The sequence below is a fragment of the Neofelis nebulosa genome, chromosome 10 (genome assembly GCF_028018385.1).
Source record: "Neofelis nebulosa isolate mNeoNeb1 chromosome 10, mNeoNeb1.pri, whole genome shotgun sequence".
Lineage (NCBI taxonomy): Eukaryota > Metazoa > Chordata > Mammalia > Carnivora > Felidae > Neofelis > Neofelis nebulosa.
This window is the reverse complement of record NC_080791.1, coordinates 32,555,785-32,582,078: the sequence shown is the minus strand read 5'-3', so window position 1 is coordinate 32,582,078 and position 26,294 is coordinate 32,555,785.

The window sequence follows — 26,294 nt, the reverse complement described above, 5'->3', positions numbered from 1 at the left end:
AACCAAACAGACTGGTGATATTTTTAAAACAGGAATTGCCTAAAGTATTTATGTCTTTCAATGCCCTGGGTCATGGTGTTCTATGAGTGATTTCAGCCATGCTACAAAGAAACTTCCAAATTGTTTTCTTAACCACATTTTTTGGGCCCAGATTCTGGTAGAAATATTTTTCAATCTTTAGTCAATTATATACAGCCTATGTTAGAAACTTTGTATTAAGCCATTATTTATCTCACTCTAAGGAACTTGGGAATTGGGACAAAATATATGATCTATAGTAATAGAAGAGATGTGAATGAATGAGGCTAATTAATATTCCTTGATAATTTATATTTTTCTCCAAATTGCATGAAGGACCTTCACACATATGCTGTTATGAGAATTTCTTTCCCAGACCATATTCTTTAACTGTACATTTCTTAGCTTGTAGGTCTATTCTGGATACCAAAAATGTTACTGTAATAGATATATAGTGAATATTTAGTTCAGAGAGCAATACATAACAATACTTGAGGAGATTTTTGCACTTTGAACTTTGTGGAAAAGGTGAAAAAGGATCAAAAAGGACTGTTTCAACACTAGTCAGACTATTACCAGACAATTAAAAAGTAAATTATATATAACAAACTATGTTGGTGTTAATTTCAAGTTTCCTTCTATCTCCATGAGACAAGCTATGTCTAACTGAAGTGGTTGTATCTAACATATTAGAAGATATATGGATCCAATCTTTTTTTTTCTTGTTATTCAGATTCTGTCATTTCTTTTTTGTATATTCCAGGCTTGCCTTGGCCACAAGTGTCTTGGGTCTTTCCCATTAGTATAGCAAAGTCTTGTACCAATTGGAGTTCAGTAAATGCAGGTTGAATAATTATTTAGTACTTGTGCTAGGACAGTTATGTTTTGTTATAGATTTTGTTTTCCAAAGAACTCATTCTGAGCTTCTGCATATTTTCCAATTTCATTTTAAAAAACCTTATTCATTTTATCAACAGGAAAAATTTGCTTTCTTCATTCCACTCTGCATATCTGGCATTAATTATTCAGAAATAGCCTTTTTATGCTTGTTCCACATTATACTGTCTGACATGAGTGCTCTGTGCATTCCAATTGATCAGCATTCTGTATTCTGCGTTCTGCCTGGGATATTTTTTTTGTGGGAAAAGTAACTTCATTATTGAAGTTAAAATTGAAAATAGATAGCTCCTAATTCGAGAAAAGTCTGAATGTCATGGCACTTCCTGGTTAACATTATTAAATATCTCCCACTGACTATTTCTTAACCATTTTGCATCCAGTATTACATAGACCACCCTTTCACATTTATTGTCTAATTTAGCCTTCAATCATGTAAAATGAGGTCCATATGAATGCTATTTTAAGTTTAAGGAAACTAAAATGGAGAGATATGATGTGAGTTTCTTGAGCTTCCACAATTCATAAATGTCAGGCCCTAGATTCTTCTCCTACAGATCATTGAGCTTCAAAGTCCAGCTTCTAATCATAGCATATTAAACTTGGAATTATACATCCAGTCCAGCTCCTATGTAGTCATCTCCATAATACTGTATTTTCTTTTTAACAAAATACAGTTTAACATGGTAAAATTCATTGATCTAGGTGTTTAAGCTCTTAAACTTTAAAGAAGATTGCTTGCTTTCTCTCTTTCCCATTCTCTTCTACTTCCTCCTTCTTTGTCCCTCTGTCTTTCTCTTTCTCCCTACTCTCAGAGATTTATTTTTACTTTGTTAAATAATATCAATAAGCTACTGCCACATGTATTTTAAAAGTTAACTGCATATTTGAACTGGATTTGAAGGATGACTAAAATGTTGTCAGGTGAAGAGGGAAAGAATGAACTGACTAGGCAAAGTAAATAATGTGTTATGAAGGCATTGACATATGGAAACACCTGATGTGTTCAGATATACAAAAATATAGATTAGATAGATGATAGATAGATAGATTCAGATATGTCTAAACATGTGAAGCTTCTAAAAACATTTCTTGGCTTTTCTGTTATAAATTCTGAGTAATACTTTGATGAATCACTTAAGATAAGTAAAAAGGAAAGTCTAATTTTGAGAAATTGACTTGAAGCCTAGAAGATTAATTGATCTCAGTTAATGTTTAAACAGATTCTCATACTACCTTCATTTTGAAACTCAAAATCATTATAATTCAAGTTCTGGTGTTCTGATACAACTGAATTTTAACTGAGTTGTGTTAAGCAGAAGATTACATATAAGGGAGAGGGGGAAGATGGCAGAGCAGGAGGACCCTAAGGTCTCCACATCCCACAGATACAACTAGAGAGCACTCACAGTGGTGCAAATAACTCAGAAAATGACCCAAAGACTGGCAGAATAAACTCCACAACTAAATGTAGAGAAGAGGCCACATGAAGAAATGTAGGAAGGGCAAAGACGTGATTGGGAAATAAATGGACTCATAAGACTTTCTGTGGGGCAAGATGTCTCATGGGCCCTCAGGATGCCATGCACCCAGAGATGGAAGAGAAATAGACCCCTACACAGGGGACCCACAAAGGGGAGATGAATTCTCATAACATTTGGCTTTAAAAATCAGAGGGGCCAAATTTCATGAGTTCTTACAACCGATGGGATTTAGAAGCAGAAATTTAAAAAAATCAGTAGGTGTGGCTATAGGAGTCATAAGGATGAGAGGAAACTGAGTCCCTGCCCTTAAAAGACACAACAACAAACAGCCCCTGGAGATACAGTATATAAGTAGCCATTTGAAAGGTGCCTGGGGGATACAGAAGGGAGAGTTACTTATTCTTCTCCGAGCCTGTCCTAGAAGAACAGATATTGCTAGGGAACTCCTCCAGGAACAAAGGAACTGGAAGGCACCATTTCCCTACCCCACCCCCCAGTGTAAATACATGGGCATCTGAGGATTGGCTACCTAAGTTGCTAGCACTGCCACCCTACCCACACACTCTGTGCTTCAACCAATCCACCCTTTCAGTGGGAAGCCTCAATCCAGTGCTGCATGTCCCTCCCTCAGAGGACTAGGGGTGCACTAAGCTTGCTAATACTACTGCCCTGTCACAGAACCAGATGGGCCGCTTCAGTTCCATTGGTGCAAGGCCTATCCCTTGGCACTCAAAGCTTGCTAGCACTCCTGCCCCACCACACAGCCACCAGACTGTGCTTTGAGAGTTCTGCCTTCTCCAATACACTCTTAGCCAGAGCCCATAAAGTGTGGTGTCATAAGCCTGGCAGTGTGCAAATAGACCCTCAAAAGTGACTCCTGCCCTGGAGGAGGGAAATATAACCAAACACAAAACTCAGACAGAGGCCCCAGTAATGGGCAGAGAACTGATCTGACTGCAGCCCCCACCCACCAATGAAAGCTTTTCAGGGATATTACAGGGAAAGTACCCTGAAATTTGCTGCTACTGCATCTCTGGCAAATACCTGATCTGACTCAACTCAAGCCCATAGCATTCCCAGACTGGTCCACTAACACCACAGGGACCAAATGCTGCCAACAATAAGCAGAGAGAGCCATTGTGACTGGAATGAAGAAAAAAACAGGTCATTTACAAAAGCAAGTTACATGAATCACACATAGGAGACACCTTTGAAGCTTCAGTTCTTGTGAATAGGTGTGACTACGTGGAAGTGTTCAGGAACTTTTCTTCATAAGGCCTCTCCTTTCCAGTGCAGAAGATGTAGCTGTCTTCCCTAACACAGAGAAACAAATACAGAGTTAGACAAAATGAAGAGACAGAAGAACATATCCCAAATGAAAGAGTAGGACAAACCACATCAAGACACCTAAATGAAAAGATATAAGTAATGTGCCTGATAGATAATTTAAAGTGATGATTATAAAGATACTCACAAGACTTGAGAAAAGAGTGGGAAACATCAGTGAGACCCTTAACGAAGTGGTGGAAAACAAAGAACAACTAATCAGAGATGAAGAACATAATAAATGAAATAAAAAATACACTTGATGGAATAAACAGCAACTTAGAGGAAGCAGAGGAATGAATTAATGACCTTGAAGACAGAGTAATGGAAATTAATCAAGCTGAGCAAATGAAGGAAAAAATAATTATATAAAACAAGAATATAGTTAAGGAAATCAGTGATTCCATCAAGCATAATAACATACGTGTTATGCTATAGGGATTCTGGGAGAAGAGAGAGAAAGAGGGACAGAAAATTTATTGAAGAAATAATAGCAAAAAAACCTTCCCTAATATGAAGAAGGAAACAAATATCCAGATCCAGGAAACACAGAGATTTCACAATAAATTCAACCCCGGAAGGTCCACCCAAGACACATAGTAATGAAAATGGCAAAAAATGTGATAAAGAAAAAAAATTAGAAACAGGAAGAGGAAAGAAAAGTTATATACAAGGGAAACCCCATAAGGCTATGAGCAGAGTTTTCAGCAGACACTTTTCAGGTCACAAGGGAATAACATGATACAAGCCATTGGGTGCTGAACTGGAAAAATCTTGAGCCAAGAATACTCTATCCAGCAAGGCTATCATTCAGCATAGAAGGAGTGATAAAGAGTTTCTCAGACAAAGAAACACTAAAGGAGTTCATGACCACTAAACCTGCTCTACAAGAAATATTAAAGGGGACTCTTTGATTTGAGCGAAAGGAAATATGATAAATAACAGTATGAAAAATATCTGTAAAAACCAGTCAAGGGATTCACAAAATAAAAGGATGTATCTAAAATACAGGGAAGTAGGGGAATGAATTAAGAATGAGTTCAAACATAAGTGATCATCAACTTAATATAGACTGCTATATGCAGAATTTATTATATACAAACCTCATGATAACCACAAATCAAAAACTAGTAATAGATATGCAAAAAGTAAAGAGAAAAGAATCTAAGTACATCAATAAGTAGCCTCTTCAATAAATGGCTCTGGGAAAACTGGAAAACAACATGCAAAAGAATGAAACTAGACCACTTCCTTACACCATACACAAAAATAGATTCAAAATGCATTAAAGACCTGAATGTGAGACCTAAAACTATCAAAATCTTAGAAGAGAATACAGGTAGTAGTTTTTCTTTCTGGAGTTGGCCATAGAAATATTTTTCTAGATCTGTCATCTGAAGCAAGGGAAACAAAATCAAAAATAAACTATTGACACTACATCCAAATAAAAGCTTCTGCACAGTGAAGGAAACAATCAACAAAACTTAAGGGCATCCTACTGAATGGGAGAAGACACTTGCAAATAACATATCTGATAAAGGGTTGGTATCAAAAATATACAAAGAACTTATAAAAATCAACACCCTAAATCCAAATAATCCAATTAAAAATGGGCAACAAACAGTAAAAGACAGCTCCAAAGAAGACACCCAGATGACCAACAGACACATGGAAAGATGTTCAAAATCACTCATCATTAGGAAAATACAAATCAAAACAACAATATATCACCTCAACACCTGTGAGAATGGCTAGAATAAAAAATACAAGAATCACAAGTGTTGTTGAGGATGTGGAGAAAAAGATCGCTCTTGAACTGTCGGTGGGAATGCAAACTGGTGCAGCCACTTTAGAAACCACTATAGAGGTTCCTCCACAATTTAAAAGTAGAATCATCCTAAGATCCAGTAATCACACTACTATATATTAACCCAAAAAGTACAAAAAGTCTAAGTCAAAGGAATATATTCACCCCTATGTTTATAGAAGCATTATTTACAATAGCCAAATTATGGAAGAAGTCCAAATATCCATTGGTAGATGAGTGGGTAAAGCAGAAGTGGTATACACACACACACACACACACACACACACACACACAATGGAATATTATTAAACCATAAAAAGAATGAAATCTTGCCATTTACAATGACATAGATGGAGCTAGATACTATAATGCTAAGTGAAATAAATCAGTGAAAGAAAGACAAATACTATATGATTTCACTCCTATGTGGAATTTAAGATGCAAAACAAATAAGAAAAGAAAAAATAAGGACAGAAAAAAAGACAAAGCAATGAAGAGACTCTTAAATATAGAGAACAAACTGATGGTTATCAGAGGGGAGGTGGGTGGGGGAATGGGTGATAGAAGTGATGGGTTTAAGGAGTGCACTTGTCACGATGGGCCCTGGGGGATGTATAGAATGGTTGAATCACCATATTGTACATCTCAAGCTAATATAACACTTTATGTTAACTATACTGGAATGAAAATAAAAAATAAGTAATAAAAAAGAGAAATAAGTGAATGTGAAATAAATTTTTTTTCTTAGAAAAAAAGATTACATGGAGTGCCTGGGTGGCTCAGTTGGTTAAGTGGGGTACAGAGAGGTTAAATGATTTTTGCTGATGTCTCACTGCTAGTAGATGGCAGAGCCAAGACTATATCATGCCATTAAGCACTAAGTGTACAGTAAGTACTTTCAAATTGATGGAGGATTTGAGTGATTGGGAAAAGTACAAGATTTGGAACTTGAGAAATTGAGTAGATGGCAATTCTATTCATTAAGAGTAGGACTACATGGGGAGAGATAGCCTGGGAGAAAGATAATGAAATTAGTTTGATTATATACTTATGGATATATTCAATAAGCTCCTGGAAGTATGGGTCTTGAGCTCAGGGGAAACATGTAAGCTGAACAAGAGAAGAAGAGAGCAAGATTGGGTGGAATTCTAGATAGGATTCTGGGCAACATCCTCTATTAAGAAGAAGGAAGAGAAGTCCTCCAGAGTAAACAATCCCAATTACTTTATTCATGTAAATCCAATTTCTTGTCATTTATTTTAAAATTGTATTATTACTACTATATTTACAATAATTTACTCTATATCTACAGTGATTTGTAGTGCTTACACACACATAAACAATCATATACACAGAGTCTCATTTAATCTTCATGACACTCTTTGGAGTGAGACAAAACAGAAGGAATTTAGATTCAATTTTGTGATTTGAATCACACATATGTCTAAACTTGGACTTGAAACATATCTTTTGATTTCTCTTTCATCACATATGAACTTATATAAATTCTATATTTCAGTGAATCCATTCTATTTAATTTTTCCTCTAGTGTGTAATTCATCTTGACTACTGGGGATCAATCATTTTCAAGAGATATAAACTTAGCTGAACTAAATTTTAGTTAACTAAACTAAATTCTTAGAGCTAAATTCTTAGAACTAAGAATTATTTGTTTTACAATTCAAAATTACTAAATTACCATATTTAGAACCACTACTAAATTATAATTCCGCATTTAATGGAGTTATGTTTATAATGTCTTGTGCATCCTTCCTTTTTAAAGTTTAGGAATGTAGAATAGGAGCATAACATTTCTTAGAATTTTTAACCAAACTGATATAGATCTATATATCTATCTATATCTATATCTATATCTATAACTAATTGACAATAATTTTTTTCCTTCTAAGGTTACTCCATTTATTTTAATTTTTTGTTTAAATTTTAGTTAGTCAATTTCAGTTAGTTTCAGGAGTAGAATTCGGTGATTCATCACTTACATACCACACTCAGTGCTCTTCATAACAAGTGCCCTCCTTAATACCTATCACCCATTTAGCCAATCTTCCACCCACCTCCCTCCGTCAACTCTCAGTTTGTTCTCTATTGTAAAGAGTCTTTTCTGGTTTGTTTCCCTCTCTCCTCTTCCCCACCTTCCCATATGTTAATATGTTTTGTCTCTTAAATTCTATATATGAGTGAATTTATAAGGCATTTGTTTTTCTCTGAATGACTTGTTTCACTTAGCATAATACCTTCTAGCTCCATCCATGTTGTTGCAAATGCCAAGATTTCATTCTTCTTGATGGCTGAGTAATATTCCTGTGTGTGTGTGTGTGTGTGTGTGTGTGTGTGTGTGTGTGCCAGCCACATGTTTATCCATTCATCAGTCAATGGACATTTGGGCTCTCTCCTGTTTGGCTATTGTTGATAATCCTGCTATAAACATTGGGGTGCATGTACCCCTTCAAATCTGTATTTTTGTATCCTTTGGGTTAATACCTAATAGTGCAGTTACTGGATTGTAGGGTAGTTTTTAGTTTTTGGAGGAACCTCTATACTGTTTTTCAGAGTGTCTGCGCCAGTTTGTATTCCCACCAACAGTGCAAGAGGGTTTCCCTTTCTCTCTGAGGTTACTCCATTTAAATGTAAGTATTCTTTCTTTTTTGGGGGAAGGGGGGAGAGAGAGGTTGAGAGAGAGAGATAGAAAGTGCATGAGTGGGAGAGGGGCAGAGGGAGAGGGAGAAAGAAAATATTAAGCTGGTTTCACACTCAGTGCAGAACCTGACATGGGACTCAATCCCATGACAGTGAGATCATGACCTAAGCTGAAATTGAGTTGGACGCTTAACCAATTGATCCACCAAGATGCCCTGAAATGCTAAAGTTCTTAAAATAATCTACAATGCTTCATTCCATCTAGTACCCCACTGTTACTATAACTTTTATTTGTTATTATGATAGGTTGTTTTTGGCCATTCCTTAACCTCTCCATGTATATTCTTGTCTCAGTGTCTTTGCATTTCCTGTTTGTTTTACTTTGAATTCCATTCCCAAGATATCCTCAAGGTTCTTACCTTTTTTGTTCACACCTTCCAACCTCCCACCTTCCTGGCATTTTCCATTTCCTTCTTTACTTTTTAAATTTATTTTTCCTTCAGAGAACTTACTACTTTTTAACTTATTACATATTATACTATTATTTTAATTGTATATCTATCTCTTCACACTAAAATGAAGACTGAAATTTGTGTCTGTTTTGTTCATTGCTGATACTGTATACCTTCAATATCAACAACAGTACCAGACAAATAGGAGGCACCATCAGGTAGGCACTGAATGAATGAATACCCCCACAATATATACAGGAATCCTGAGAATTAGAATACCTTCCATTTATTGCTTTGTTTCATTATGCTAAAAATTGCAATATTCTCATCAGGGCATCCTCAGCTAATGAGAGGTATCAAAGATGAGAGTGATAAGGTGGAGAGTGTATGAGAACCAGAGGCAGATTATCTATTTGATCTTCATCTATTGCCTAATAGTACTTTGTATTCTTGGGCAAGTCACTTAACAGCTTGAATTCTCAATTTCCAAGTGCAATCTCATAGGGATATTTTTAGGAAAAAGTAAGGGAGATAAGAGGAAGTAGTCTATAAATTGAGAGACATAAAGATGCATCTTAGCAATAGTATTTTGTTTATACTACTTAGCAAAGGCATGTGATTAAATGCTGGAAAATCTATATTGTGACCAGTCTAGTTGTGTTGTGACCAACTACATTCTAAAAGTACCATGTAGGGGCTGGAATTAAAAGTAATCACCATTTGATTGGAAGAATATTCTGATAAACACCCAGAATTTAGATTTGATTCATCTTATTAATATTTTAATTCATATATTTTTTTCTTTTCCCTTAAACTCTCTGATTAATTTTATAGATCAGTAATAACAACATTGAACTTGAGATTTGGAAAATTAATGTAGTGTATTCTGTATATATAATATTTTGTTATTTAATATAAATATATAGAAGTATGTTACTTTATTTTTATACTTTATGTCTAAAATATTTTATAACAAGCAATGTTTCCATGAGATTTACATATTCTGTATTTTGGTACAGCATATTCTGTATTTTGGTACAGCATATTCTGTACAGCATACTCTGTATTTTGGTTCATGTTTAGAATTTTTCAAATTTCATTTTTTACATTCTTTCAGTTAAAAATCTACTCCCAGTGTAATCTATGAATTTTTATAATTTTTAAAATTAGAGAGTCTCTGGAAACCTTAATAATTTTTTTCTTATACTCTAAGATAACTTCCAAGATATATTACATTTTTTTCCAAAAAAATTCATATTTTCTCATTCTTAGATAGTTGTTTTTAGTATGACTCTGATTTATTATTTGTCTTATGATGATCACTTAATAAGATCTTTTTTGGTCTCTTGAAGATCCAATGTTCTTATCTTATACAAAAAGAATCGGGTTGGCTAAAAAAAGATTATAAATTGTAAAGGAAAGGGAATAAATTAGAAGTGGTTCAGAGGTATGGTAAGTATGTGGTCAACACTCAAGTGTTAATAAATAAGAGTAATGACATTTTTATCTCACTAACTGGGTAATTGATGTTCTTGGTTCACCATTCTTACAATGAATACTAACTACTTTTAAGTAAGAGATAGTAAGCCTAATCACAATGCTAAGTTTTGTAATGGCCAGTATATTTAGTTTAATTTTAGAATAAAATTGAATTGTCTTTTTTTTTTAATTCAAACTAATCTGCTTCTAGATCTCAATGTAGGACTGCCAACCAATTCCATATTTTCATAGTATAATTGCCCTTATTCACTGTTTATTATATTTTGGGGTATTCCTTCACTATCTATTCAGCATCAGTAGAACTAATAAACTTACTGGATATCAGAGAGGTCCAGTGAGAAACTTTATGGTATTTAATATCAAGATACTGGGTCTAATTAGGCATTTACTTAAACTGTAAGAAAAGTTAGTGTAATTTCAGGCTTTAAAGAATCAGAGAAGTATTTCGGGTAAATTCAGAAATATCAGATTTCCAGATCCCTGGAAATCCAGAAATAATTCACTAAGCCAAAAGTCTTCAACTCATCCTGGATTTTTAAATCACGTTTTGAAAACATTAAAGTGAATACTTTTAAAGTTTCATCTACAATACTGGGAAGATAATAATCAATGAAAATATATGTTGTAAGCAAAAAAATTTTTTCCCCTGAAGTCGTAAGTCATGGATCAGAGGTTAAGAATAATACTCTTTGTTTCCAGGGCATTGTGCTCCCTACTCCAAAATAATTAAACCAACCAAAAAGTCTCTCTCTCTCTCTCTCTCTCTCTCTCTCTCTCTCTCCCTCTCTCTCTCCCTCCCTCTCTCTCTTTGGATCCTAATTAATCTTTTATAGTTTTATTTTTACCATCATATATTTAAATTAACTGTTAAAATTACTTTAATAATGGATTCATCACTTATTAGAGACATAATATGCAATATCTGATAGTTTTATAGATATATTTATTGATTCACTATAATTAAAATTATAACACATACTGTAAGAAATTTAATAACCTTTAAAATACATCAAATAGTAAATATGAGGCCTGAGTGCCCCTTCTACATCCATAGTGGTCATTGACAATTGATCAAATACCTTCTTTCTTGCTGACCCTGGATATCACCAAACAATTTTTGTAAAAATATTTTCTTTAGTATTCTTTCTTCAGTAATTAGGAAATCGACAATACTGGCTTTAACTGTTTTTAATCTTTCAATATAAAATAATTTTCTTCTTTTTCTGTTATTTTAATGGTTTAATATTTCAAAGTAAAACTCAATCAAATTTTTAAAGATAAGTAGTTAATGACCCTCAGTTTCTACCTCATTTGGTAATAAAGTTGGATGTGGGTCTTGGCATATTTAGTTGCCCTGATAAATGAACCAGCATCATAAGCCTATGATGTATGATTGGTTGCAATAGATTAGATAATATCTTATTTGACTCCCTACTAATCACCTATGAAGTGAAATAGGGTTGCATAATGACCATAGTAGTTTAATCTTTGCAGCCCTTCACATAGCTGAGTCAAAAACTAATATGTTCAAATTCTCTTCCCATGTATCTGTGAGCCTTTCAGTAGAATAGAGGAGTGTCTCTCAATGAGGGCATGCTGGCATTTGGAGATGACAATTCCTTTTTGTACAATACTGTTACTCATATCACCATAAGGCTCTCCCAGCTCTTATCCTCTAAACCTAGTATGCCTCAGTCTCTGTAAAAAATCCAAAAGTTCAACAACTTCCATATCTGTGTTAGAAACATAACAAAAAGGAAGTGTTGTGTTATGTCAATAATTGTTCTCTCAAAGATATGTGTAAGATGCCTCATGAACCAATTGACACATCTAGTTTAAGATTTTTATCAGGAATACTGAAGTAAAGGGGCGCCTGGGTGGCGCAGTCGGTCAAGCGTCCGACTTCAGCCAGGTCACGATCTCGCGGTCCGTGAGTTCGAGCCCCGCGTCAGGCTCTGGGCTGATGGCTCGGAGCCTGGAGCCTGTTTCCGATTCTGTGTCTCCCTCTCTCTCTCTGCCCCTCCCCCGTTCATGCTCTGTCTCTCTCTGTCCCAAAAATAAATAAAAAACGTTGAAAAAAAAATTTAAAAAAAAAAAAGGAATACTGAAGTAAAAGCAAACATCAACTCTGGTTGTATGGTGGATAAAGTTGGATATCCTAAGGATAATCAAAACTAAATTCATATTTATTTTTAAATAAAATTCACAAAAACTTTCAAGGGCTTTGATAGATGAATCTTTCACATGCTTATGTTGTTGTTTATCTTAAACTGACTTCATAGACTCATTTTGATTTTCTGATCAAAGAAAGATATTTACTGCTATGGTACATTAGAATGAATAACTGATCATAACAAGGAGAAGGAATGGTTTCCATAAAGTTAATTCTGAGGTGGCTGATATATATTTTGGCTGAGAAAGGATATAGAGGAAAAACAAAGTTTAATGATGGAAACAGAACACATTGAATGAATGTGTCCCCTTTTTCCCATGTAGGTTTAAAGAGCCAAATAGTCATTGTAACCATGGTGAGGAGTTGAAAGACAATATATTATAATAGCCACTCCTCTCTTCTCTGAAAAGCTAATTTGTTACTTTTTCTCTGTTAGACTTGGGAACTAGCTCGTTACAATAATAAAATAATTGCTAATGCTTATGGACCTCTGTGTTCAACTTTTTATTTCTGTTAGTGCTCATGTAGCTCTTTCTTATCTGGCTGCCCTCCAAGGGACAGCTTCTGGTTTAGTTCTGCCTCTGCCTTGATGTAGAATGCAGGGCTTTGTAGCATTGCCCCCTAAAGCAAACCTCCACAAAACACTGAGCAAGAGAGATTGTAATAAAGATTTCATGTGGGACTGAGAAGAAAAGTTTGTATCTCACACCACAGAACAGCACAATTTATTACAATTTCCCACTTGATTTTTTGTTTTCATCCAAAGGCACTTATTTAATGACCAAACATTAGGGTTTCTCTCCTTCTCCATGCCTTTCATATCTCTGCCATTGTGTCAAGCAACCCAGCTCTGTCTTCAAATTTGTAAACAATGCTTTGCAAAAACAAACAAATGAAACAAACAAAGCAAAATCCCTGTATTTGTTAGGATTAGGGTCCTCTCCTTTTATACAGTGGTTCAACAACCATCTAACCTTTTTTTTTTTTTGTCAATGCCAATCTAATTAATGTACAATGTTGTATTAGTTTCAGGTACAATATAGTGATTCAACATTTTTATGCATTACTTAGCACTTATGATGATAAGTGTACTTAGTCCTCTTCACCTATTTCACCCATCCCCACACCCACCTCTCCTCTAGTAACCACAAGTTTGTTCTCTACATTTAAGAGTCTGCTTTCATTTGTTTGTCTCCTTTTTCTTTTTCATTTTTTTATTTCTTAAGTTCCACATATGTGTGAAATAATATGGTATTTGCCTTTCTCTAACTGACTTATTTCACTTAGAATTTTACCCTCTAGAATTCATCCATGTTTTTTTCAAATGCCAAAGAACTTATACAAGTCAACACCAAAAAATCAAATAATCCAATTACAAATGGACAGAAGACATGAACAGACATTTTTCCAAAGAAGACATACAGTTAGATAACAGACACATGAAAAGATGCTCAACATCACTACTCATCAGGAAAATGTAATCAAAACTACAATGAGATATCTCCCCAAGTCTTTCAGAATGGCTAAAATAAAAAACACAAGAAACAGCAACTGGATGTAGAGAAAATGGAACCCTCTTGCACTGTTGGTGGGAATGCAAACTGGTACAGTCACTGTGGAAAACAATATGGAGATTCCTTAAAAAGTTAAAAATAGAATTACCATATGATCCAGTAATTCCACTACTCTATTTATCCAAAGAATATGAAAACACTAATTGGAAAACATATCTACACCCCTATGTTTATTGCAGCATTATTATAGCCCAATTATAGAAACAACCCATGTGTCCATTGATCAATGAATGGATAAAGCAGAAGTGGTGTAAATACACACACACACACACACACACACACACGGAATGGAATATTACTCAACCATGTAAGAACAACCATCTAATCTTAATCCATGTGGTCCCTTGAGGACACAGGCAGGATTTCACACTCCATCCTTGCATATACACCCTTTAATCAGTTTATCCATGTACTCATTTAATAAAACAAAGAAGCTCCAATATTCCACCACAGTAAATTTGAGTCAAAGTCTTGGGCCAACCCTGTAAAAACACTGTTCCTTAAGACAACTTAACTAACCGTCAGTTTCTTTGTTTAAAAATTGAGCCTTAAACTCAACAAAAATGTTTTGTATGTACCTTACCTCATTGATCCCTGAAACAACCTTAGCAGATAGGCAGGAAAATTATTGTCCTCAGTTTACAAATCAGAAAATCAGAAAAGTATAAGGATTTGTTCAAAGATACATAGCTGTTATCTGGAGTAGCCCCCCACCCCCTACCCACTCCATGGGGGGAAAATGAAAAAGCCATTATTTTAGACCAAAAACAAAAAATAATATAGTTTAAATAATAGTAACATACTAACAGTGAACAAATGCATTGGATTAAGCATGATTTCCTATCATATTTAATAATTTTATGGAGGAGGAATGTACTTTTTATCTAGAGTCTTTTCACCATTCCAAGGTTTTAGTATTTTTTTAATGTTTCATTACTTGAAATGGAAGTCATCCAGTCCATGGGATTAAATCTAGCAGGTAATTTTTCTCAATAGGCATTTAATTCCCTTATCCAAGAGACACAAATTCAGTTTCTTTGTAACTATGGCCTCTGAAGTGGAGTCTTGAAGATATCTTAGCTTTATAAATAGTAGTGTAACACATCATATAAATGCCAAGACAAGAAAATGAAAAAGAGGGAATTTAGGCCTTTTTAATATTTAGGCCCAGGACTAGGAACAGAATCAAGTTTTTCCTTTTTACTCTAAACCTAATGAGACAGTCTACGATAACCATGAGTGTATGCTACAGTGGAATCAACCTTAATGCCAAGATAATCTTTCCTACAGTCTTCAATGAACTCCATTGTCACTAGTTGATAGATTATGAAAAACCTGATTAGATGAAAAGGAAAGAAAATGAAAAAGAGTCATAATTATAATTAATCTTTCCAAATTATTTTTAAACTGGGGACCATCGGGGTGCCTGGGTGGCTCAGTCGGTTAAGCATCCGACTTCAGCTCAGGTCATGATCTCACGGTGCATGAGTTTGAGCCCCGCATCGGGCTCTGTGCTGACAGCTCAGAGCCTGGAGCCCGTTTCAGATTCTGTGTCTCCCTCTCTCTCTGCCCCTCCCCTGTTCATGCTCTCTCTCTCCCTGTCTCAAAAATAAATAAACGTTAAAAAAAATTAAAAAAAATAAACTGGGGACCATTAGAGGATATATAAACTCTGAAATGACACTCTGAAGTGTGTTTCTGCTTTTCTCTGGGGAAGGATTTATAGCTTTCATGAAATTCTCTGAGAAGTTCATAATCCAAAGAAAGGAAAAGCTGCACAGTCCAAGGACTGCCTGAGAAGCTAAGTCAGCCAACACAAAGCTTTATCTCTCATGAGCCAATTCCCATTCAACACATTTCCTTTTTTAGGTTGGCATAGTAAAACCTCATGATAAACTTATCTCACAGATTCTTCACTGCAGGCATGAAATTTTGGGCCCAGTGTTTGAAACTTCTCTACTCAGAGAACTTTTAAGTTTAGTTTCATTTGCTTTTGTTTTGGCTTAAAACCATGGAAAACTCCTAGAGCTATACTTCCATTGGAAGACACTCTTTTAGTCCTAAACTTGTTATATCCAATATCCTAGTGAATGTCTCCAGTTGAGTTTTACACAGAAATTTCAAATTTAACATATTTAAAACAAAATTTATTATTAGACAAAGATGAGTACTACAGTATCATGATCCCCATAACTGAGGATTCCTGTATCCCTGCCAATACTTAACATTATACAGAATTTTAATTTTGCCAATATGATGGGCATAAATCTTATTTAACTAGTATTTTTCTAATTATTGACTTTTCATTATTTATTTGCATGTCGATCTCCTAATTAGACTGCTGGTAAATTCCCTGCTGGTAGGGACAATGGGTTCTCATTTTTATCTCCCAAGTCTCTAGAAAAGTGTACAGAACATGCTCAAGGTTAATGACCTTGGCCAATAAATAAATAGATGAATGAATTCACAAGAGTCCCAAAGATTGCTGAAAAAGTGACCTCTAGCTAAACAGATGTGCCATATATATATTGTTAGGATGTCCCTGGAAGGGGACAGCCCTCTCGCCAGTGCTCCGGCAGAAACTGAAGGGCAACCAATCACCAAGTGCCAGCACAATCCAACGGAAAGCCCTGAATGGCTCTCCAGAAGGAACTGAAGGTCAACCAATTACCGAGCAATAGCACAACATGGCACGAGAGAAACACCCACCCGAGCCTAAACCCGGAACTGCTACAGCTTAAAAACCCTACTCCACCATACCCGGGCGTGACTTCCCTGACTCCCTCCTTGAGTCACAGAACCTCTCCCGGAACCCTAGTTCCCAATAATGCCTTAAACTGCAAAAATTCTTTTTGACTCTAACTCCTATCTTTACTCTGCACAACGCCTGACACTAACATATATATATATATACATATATATATATATATATGTACATATATATATATATAATATTCAAGTATAAACAAAGTTAAATATGAATAACTGACACAATTTACTTTTAAAAATCTATGAGTGATGTTAGTTTTGATATAATCTTGCCTAAGCCTAAATATAGTTTTCTTCTAAGTGTGTGGCACAATGGGAAAAGGATGGTTTTTGAAGTCAGGCATATCTGTGTTTACATCCAGATTGTGACCTGTACCAAGTGTGGTACCTAATGAAAGTAACTTAAACTTGGTGGGGAAACTAATACATATTTTACAAGCCTAGTTTATAATTTGAATTTAAACAAGATAGTGTGTTACAAGTACCTGCCATTGCATTTGTATGGAGTATACTAGGTAGTAAATAAGCAGTAACTATTTTTTGTGTTGTTGTTGTGAGGACTTCATAAAACTTTGAAATGCAGTTAAAAGTGAAGTCCTAGATTAAATGGAGTTAGAAGTACTTGGAAGATGGCAGCATATGAGGACGCTGAGCTCACCGCGACATGCGGATCACTTAGATTCCACCCACAACTGCCTAAATAACCCAGAAAATTGCCAGAAGACTAGCAGAACAGATTCTCTAGAGACAAGCATACACGAGAGGTCCACGGAAGAGGGTAGGAAGGGCGGAAGAGGGTAGGAAGGGCGGAGAGGCGGTGCACTCTACACGGACTGGGGGGAGGGAGCGGGGGTGGAGGGGCGGCCCACCAGCAAAGCAAAGCCCCCAGTCTGGCTTGCAAAAGCGGAGGGGCTGGACAGAGTGTGTTCTGACAGCAAGCGGGACTTAACACCTGGGAGGTTATAAGTTAACAGCTCTGCTCTGAGAGCGGTAGGCCTGGAGGACAACGGGAGAGAGAGCTGTTGAGCCCAGCCGACAGAGCGCAGCTTGGTGGGGAACAAAGGCACTCACCAGCGCCATCTCCCTCACCCATCCCCCAGCCAAAATCCCAAAGGGAACCAGTTCCTGCCAGGGAACTGACTTCATCGCGCAAACATCCAATGCTGTGCTTCTGCGGATCCATCCCTCTGGCGAGTCTGACTACATCCCAGTGCTGCAGGGCCCCTCCCGAAGCAGATCACCAAAAGATAAGCGAGCTGAGACTGCCCCTCCTGCCCCCGTACACCTTGAGGATCCACCCCAGCTAATACGCCAGATCCCAGCACTACAAGCCTGGCAGTGTGCAAGTAGCCCAGATGGGCCATGCCACCCCCACAGTGAATCCCACCCCTAGGAGAGAGGAAGAGAAGGCACACACCAGTCTGACTGTGGCCCCAGTGGTGGGCTGGGGGCAGACATCAGGTCTGACTGCAGCCCCGCCCACCAACACAAGTTATTCAAGACAGCACAAGGGAAGTGCCCTGCAGTTCTGCACCACGCCAGGGACTATCCAAAATGACCAAACGGAAGAATTCCCCTCAAAAAAAAAAAAAAAACTCCAGGAAATAATGACAGCGAACAAACTGATCAAAAACGATTTAAACAATATAACTGAAAGTGAATTTAGAATAACAGTCATAAAATTAATCACTGGGCTTGAAAACAGTATAAAGGACAGCAGAGAATCTATTGCTACAGAGATCAAGGGACTAAGGAACAGCCAAGAGGAGCTAAAAAATGCTATTAATGAGCTGCAAAATAAAATGAAGACGACCACAGCACGGATTGAAGAAGCAGAGGAGAGAATAGGTGAACTAGAAGATAAAGTTATGGAAAAAGAAGAAGCTTAGAAAAAGAGAGATAAAAAAAATCCAGGAGTATGAGGGGAAAAATTAGAGAACTAAGTGATACACTAAGGAGAAATAATCTACGCATAATTGGTATTCCAGAGGAGGAAGAGAGAGGGAAAGGTGCTGAAGGTGTACTTGAAGAAATAATAGCTGAGAACTTCCCTGATCTCAGGAAGGAAAAAAGCATTGAAATCCAAGAGGCACAGAGCAGTCCCTTCAGACGTAACTTGAATCAATCTTCTGCACGACATATCATAGTGAAACTGGCAAAATACAAGGATAAAGAGAAAATTCTGAGAGCAGCTAGGGATAAAGGTGCTCTAACATATAAAAGGAGACATATAAGACTCGTGACCGATCTCTCTACTGAAACTTGGCAGGCCAGAAAGGCATGGCAGGAGATCTTCAATGTGACGAACAGAAAAAAATATGCAGCCAAGAATGCTTTATCCAGCAAGTCTGTCATTTAGAATAGAAGGAGAGATAAAGGTCTTCCCAAACAAACAAAAACTGAAGGACTTCGTCACCACTAAACCAGCCCTACAAGAGATCCTAAGGGGGATCCTGTGAGACAAAGTACCAGAGACATCGCTACAAGCATGAAACCTACAGACATCACAATGACTCTAAACCCATATCTTTTTATAATAACACTGAATGTAAATGGACTAAATGCACCAACCAAAAGACATAGGGTATCAGAATGGATAAAAAAACAAGACCCATCTATTTGCTGTCTACAAGAGACTCATCTTAGATCTGAGGACACCTTCAGATTGAGAGTGAGGGGATGGAGAACTATTTATCATGCCACTGGAAGTCAAAAGAAAGCTGGAGTAGCCATACTTATATCAGACAAACTAGACTTTAAATTAAAGGCTGTAACAAGAGATGAAGATGGGCATTATATAATCATTACAGGGTCTATCCATCAAGAAGAGCTAACAATTATAAATGTCTATGCGCCAAATATGGGTGCCCCCAAATATATAAAAAAATTACTCACAAACATAAGCAACCTTATTGATAAGAATGTGGTCATTGCAGGGGACTTTAACACCCCCCTCACAGCAATGGATAGATCATCTAGACACTCGGTCAATAACGAAACAGGGGCCCTGAATGATACATGGGATCAGATGGACTTGACAGATATATTTAGAACTCTGCATCCCAAACCAACAGAATATACTTTCTTTTCGAGTGCACATGGAACATTCTCCAAGATAGATCACATACTGTGTCACAAAACAGCCCTTCATAAGTATACATGAATTGAGATCATACCATGCATACTTTCAGACCACAATGCTATGAAGATTGAAATCAACCACAGGAAAAAGTCTGAAAAACCTCCAAAAGCATGGAGGTTAAAGAACACCCTACTAAAGAATGAATGGGTCAACCAAGCAATTAGAGAAGAAATTTAAATATATATGGAAACAAATGAAAATGAAAATACAATCCAAATGCTTTGGGATGCAACAAAGGCAGTCCTGAGAGGAAAATATATTGCAATCTAGGCCTATCTCAAGAAACAAGAAAAATCCCAAATACAAAATCTAACAGCACACCAAAAGGAAATAGAAGCAGAACAGCAAAATGACCCCAAACCCAGCAGAGGAAGAGAAATAATAAAGATCAGAGGAGAAAAAAACAATATAGAATCTAAAAAAAACTGTAGAGCAGATCAATGAAACCAAGAGTTGGTGTTTTGGAAGAGTAAACATAATTGATAAACCTCTGGCCAGGCTTCTCAAAAAGAAAAGCAGATGACCCAAATAGATAAAATCATGAATGAAAATGGAATTATTACAACCAATCCCTCAGAGATACAAGCAATTATCAGGGAATACTATGAAAAAATATATGCCAACCAACTGGTCAACCTGGAAGAAATGAACAAATTCCTAAACACCCACACACTTCCAGAACTCAAACAGGAAGAAATAGAAAGCTTAAACAGACCCATAACCAGCGAAGAAATTGAATCAGTTATCAAAAATCTCCCAACAAATAAGAGTCCAGGACCAGATGGCTCCCCAGGGGAATTCTGCCAGACATTTAAAGCAGAGATAATACCTCTCCATCTCAAGCTATTCCAAAAAATAGAAAGGGAAGGAAAACTTCCAGACTCATTCTATGAAGCCAGTATTACTTTGATTCCTAAACCAAACAGAGATCCAGTAAAAAAAGAGAACTACAAGCCAATATGCCTGATGAATATGGATGCAAAAATTCTCAATAAGATACTAGCAAATCGAATTCAACAGCATATAAAAAGAATTATTCACCATGATCAAGTGGGATTCATTCCTGGGATGCAAGGCTGGTTCAACATTCGCAAATCAATCAATGTGATACATCACATTAATAAAAGAAAAGATAAGAACCATATGATCCTGTCAATCTATGCAGAAAAAGCACTTAACAAAATTCAGCATCCTTTCTTAATAAAAACCCTCGAGAAAGTCGGGATCGAAGGAACATAATTCAACATCATAAAAGCCATTTATGAAAAGCACACAGCTAATATCACCCTCCATGGGGAAAAACTGACAGCTTTCCCCCTGAGATCGGGAACACGACAGGAATGTCCACTCTCACTGCTGTTGTTTAACATAGTGTTGGAAGTTCTAGCATCAGCAATCAGACAACAAAAGGAAATCAAAGGCATCAAAAATGGCAAAGATGAAGTCAAGCTTTCACTTTTTGCAGATGACATGATATTATACATGGAAAACCCTATAGACTCGACCAAAAGTCTTCTAGAACTGATACATGAATTCAGCAAAGTTGCAGGATACAAAATTAATGTACAGAAATCAGTTGCATTCTTATACATTAATAATGAAGCAACAGAAAGACAAATAAAGAAACTGATCCCATTCACAATTGCACCAAGAAGCATAAAATACCTAGGAATAAACCTAACCACAGATGTAAAAGATCTGTATGCTGAAAACTATAGAAAGCTTATGAAGGAAATTGAAGAAGATATGAAGAAATGGAAAAACATTGTGTGCTCATGGGTTGGAAGAATAAATATTGTTAAAATGTCAATACTACCCAAAGCTATGTACACATTCAATGCAATCCCAATCAAAATTGCACAGCATTCTTCTCGAAGCTAGAACAAGCAATCCTAAAATCTGTATGGAACCACAGAAGACCCCGAATAGCCAAAGTAATTTTGAAGAAAAAGACCAAAGCAGGAGGCATCTCAATCCCAGGCTTCAGCCTCTACTACAAAGCTGTAATCATCAAGACAGCATGGTATTGGCACAAAAACAGACTCATAGACCAATGGAATAGAATGGAAACCCCAGAACTAGACCCACAAAAGGTTGGCCAACTAATCTTTGACAAAGCAGGAAAGAACATCCTATGGGAAAAAAGACAGTCTCTTTAACAAATGGTGCTGGGAGAACTGGACAGCAACTTGCAGAAGAATGAAACTAGACCACTTTCTCACACCATTCACAAAAATAAACTCAAAATGGAGTTTTGAGTGTGAGAATGAATGTGAGACAGGAAACCATCAAAACACTACAGGAGACAGCAGGAAAAGACCTCTCTGACCTCAGCTGTAGCAATTTCTTACTTGACACATCCCCAAAGGCAAGGGAACTAAAAGCAAAAATGAACTATTGGAACCTCATGAAGATAAAAACCTTCTGTAGAGCAAAGAAAACAATCCACAAAACTAAAAGGCAACCAACGGAATGGGAAAAGATATTTGCAAATGACATATCCCCAGACAAAAGGCTAGTATCCAAAATCTATAAAGAACTCACCAAACTCCACACCCAAAAAACAAATAATCCATTGAAGAAATGGGCAGAAAACATGAATAGACACTTCTCTAAAGAAGACATCCAGATGGCCAACAGGCACATGAAAAGGTGCTCAACATCACTCCTCATCAGGGAAATACAAATCAAAACCACACTCAGATATCACCTCACTCCAGTCAGAGTGGCCAAAATGAACAAATCAGGAGACTATAGATGCTGGAGAGGATGTGGAGAAACGGGAACCCTCTTGCACTGTTGGTGGGAATGCAAACTGGTGCAGCCACTCTGGAAAACAGTGTGGAGGTTTCTCAAAAAATTAAAAATAGACCTACCCTATGACCCAGCAGTAGCACTGCTAGGAACTTACCCAAGGGATACAAGAGTGCTCATGCATGGGGCCCTTGTATCCCAATGTTTATAGCAGCACTCTCAACAATAGCCAAATTGTGGAAAAAGTCTAAATGTCCATCAGATGATGAATGGATAAAGAAATTATGGTTTATATACACAATCGAGTACTACGTGGCAATGAGAAAGAATGAAATATGGCCATTTGTAGCAATGTGGATGGAACTGGAGAGTTATGCTAAGTGAAATAAGCCATACAGAGAAAGACAGATACCATATATTTTCACTCTTTTGTGGATCCTGAGAAACTTATCAGAAACCCATGGGGGAGGGGAAGGAAAAAGAAAAAGGTTAGAGTGGGAGAGAGAGCCAAAGTATAAGAGACTCTTAAAAACTGAGAACAAACTGAGGGTTGATGGGGGGTGGGAGGGAGAGGAGCATAGGTGATGGGCATTGAAGAGGGCATCTTTTGGGATTTGCACTGGTGTTGTATGGAAACTAATTTGACAATAAAATCCTATAATAAATAAATAAAATAAATAAATAAATAAAGTAAAAGGCAGTACTCACCATTTAATAAATAAATAAATAAATAAATAAATAAATGGAGTTAGATACAGGTCAACTAATTTTAGAAGTAATTACAGAAAATAAAATATCTAACAGAGTTAAAAAACAAAAGTGAAGTCGTATTTTATTCAACATGGGTCACCTTAAAGGAGAAGTATAGTACATACTGCTAGTTCACTGCAATGTCATACATTGGTTATTGTTATTGTCATCTTCAAGATGACTGACTTATGATATGAACAGCTGCATTGAGGTGCTGTTTTTCAAGTCACTAGTTTCTGATGTGAAAAAAAAATCTGAGTGCCTTCTGAAAAAAATTTTCTGTGAATACAATCTTCTCATTTAGAAAAATTAGAAAAGATAGAAAATCTTTAGGGGGACACAATTATTGGTATTTTGATTAGACTTAAGATTTACTTAAATAAAATTTTTACAGTTTATTGGGTGCCTGTTGAGTGTTCTATATTTAGTATTACAACATGTTTCTATCAGTTTTGTTATAGTAATACTTCAAAATAAACCACTCCAAACTCAGTGGCCTAAAACAACAAATATTTATTCTCACATGTACATTTATAAGTTGACTAGGGCCTGGCTAGACCATAGTCTTGGTTTTAACCAATAGATTGTACTGAGATCTACTCCAAGGTCTCATATTTACTTTGGAGCAGTGGGCTACCCAGAACATGCTTATCTTTTGGAAATATCAGAGGTATGAGACAGTAAGCCCAATCACATGAACACATTGCTGTTTAGGAATGTATCTGTGATAAAGCTAGTGATACTGTAATTAATACAATAAGCTTAATGGAAGAACTAATACTTGAAGTAGGCAAAATTTCAATATAAAAAAAGGAGAAAGCAAATTGACTTTAATTAAACATAAGCACATAAGCACTTTATTGAAGTTATTGAATTTATTCCTGTTTTAATCCTTGTCTTAGAAACAATGAAACAAAGGCTCTGAGATTTTAAATGACTTGCCAAGGTTAATGAGTTACTAGTGGAGCTGAGATTAAACATCTGGTGGCCAGAGTTATTTCTAATCCTAAACTATTCCTAAAAATAGGGTGAAGGTGAATTTCAAAGCACAGAATAGGATTAACAAAAGCTTGGAAATGAGAAAACACAGGATATATTTGGGAATTTTCAGCCAATTATTTTTGTAAAATTTAGTGTAAAAGTCAAAGGCATGGAAGACAAGAGTACTCAGATTGATAGCAGGCTAATTTGAATTTAATTTTGTATACGTTCTGAGAAGCCATTGAACATAAAAGTGATAGTTCACAGATATGCTTTGGAAGTATTAATTCATTATATTATGGAAAATTGAAAAACATTGAAGTTGTCTGGAAAACTCAGGAGGTAATAACAATAATTGAGGTGAGTAGTAATGAAGACTGACCCAAACTGGTGATGTGGAAACAGAAATAAGGAGACAGACGTGGAAGGCAAAATCCAAGAGAAAAAGAAAAATTTCTTGGCAGTCAGTTTGTTATGGATAACAAGAGAAAGGAAAGGGCCAACCATTACTATAATATATTGAGAAGGGATAACTAGAAGAATGGTAATGCCATTAAGAGATGTAGAAAATACAGGACAAAGAGCTGGTTTGGGGGGTAAGGAGTCCTATTCTGTATGTGTTTTTGAGGAAAAAAACAATTTGAAATACCTGACACACATAACAAAAATTAGATTAAGCTGTTAATTAGCAAACATTCTTAATTTCTTTTATAGCTTCAGTAGAATTGTATCTAGGCTATGACTGCAGCAATGCATTCCTTAAGCCCCTTAAAATTACCTTATGTGACAGAATTCCCCCCAAGTTTATGTGAGCAGAAGTAATGCATGTCTCTCTTAGACTTCTATATGTGTGCCTCCATGCTCTTTAGATTTGAAATGGTGATCATCAGAGCTACCCTGGAAGTCACATATTGAAGATGATAAAGCTACTATCAATTGCCAATCTGCCTAAAAATCCCTAGAATGTGTTATGAGAAAGGTATAAACTTCCATAGTTCTTAAGCCACTTCTGATCCTTTTGTTATTAACAGTTTAGACCATCCTTACAATTATCTAAATTTGTACCTTGGAGTCAGATTCTGCTCATAAAAGAAACCTAAATTCTGTGGCTTTAGCAGTTAAGCTTGAAACTTAGTCTTTCCGTGTTGTGATAAAACATTTGGTAAGTCATTTGCCTGTGATAAATTTCAGGGCTGGATGTACTAGGCCTAAAGCTTTAAGGGAATTATTTAGGAAAAGTCAAAAGTTCTTGTGTTGGCTGCTCCCTGGTGCTTTTAGCAAGGTATAGCAAGAAGAAGAAAAAATGAACTTGCTCAATAACTGATAGGTTTGCTAGCATAGATTAAAATAAGGAGAGAGAATACAGAAAGTTGTGACCTTTCAGGTTTGGAAATAGCATAAGAAAAGATTTCCATTGCTCAAATGTCTCCCATAAAGACTTTCCATTAAGGCTTTTTGATCAAACAAAGGACCTAGTCCTGCTGCAAAGAACAGATTGAGATATGGACTTCTCACTCAAGCCTGTATTCAGATGGCTATAGTGGAGACCAATTAAGGTAAAAGCGGGGCGCCTGGGTGGCGCAGTCGGTTAAGCGTCCGACTTCAGCCAGGTCACGATCTCGCGGTCCGTGAGTTCGAGCCCCGCGTCAGGCTCTGGTCAGGCTCTGGTCAGGCTCTGGGCTGATGGCTCCGAGCCTGGAGCCTGTTTCCAATTCTGTGTCTCCCTCTCTCTCTGCCCCTCCCCCGTTCATGCTCTGTCTCTCTCTGTCCCAAAAATAAATTTAAAAAACGTTGAAAAAAAAAAAATTTAAAAAAAAAAAAAAAAAAAAAAAAAAAGGTAAAAGAGAAGCATAGGAACAAGAGAGCAAGAAAACAATGTCAGCTTATGTGTCATGTCTAGAAATTAACTTATGGGTGGAGTTGTTGGTACATAGATTTGGCAGAAAAAATATTTCTGGAGATTACTAAATTTTTGAGTAAATTATATTGCCAAAGAAACCACGAACCTA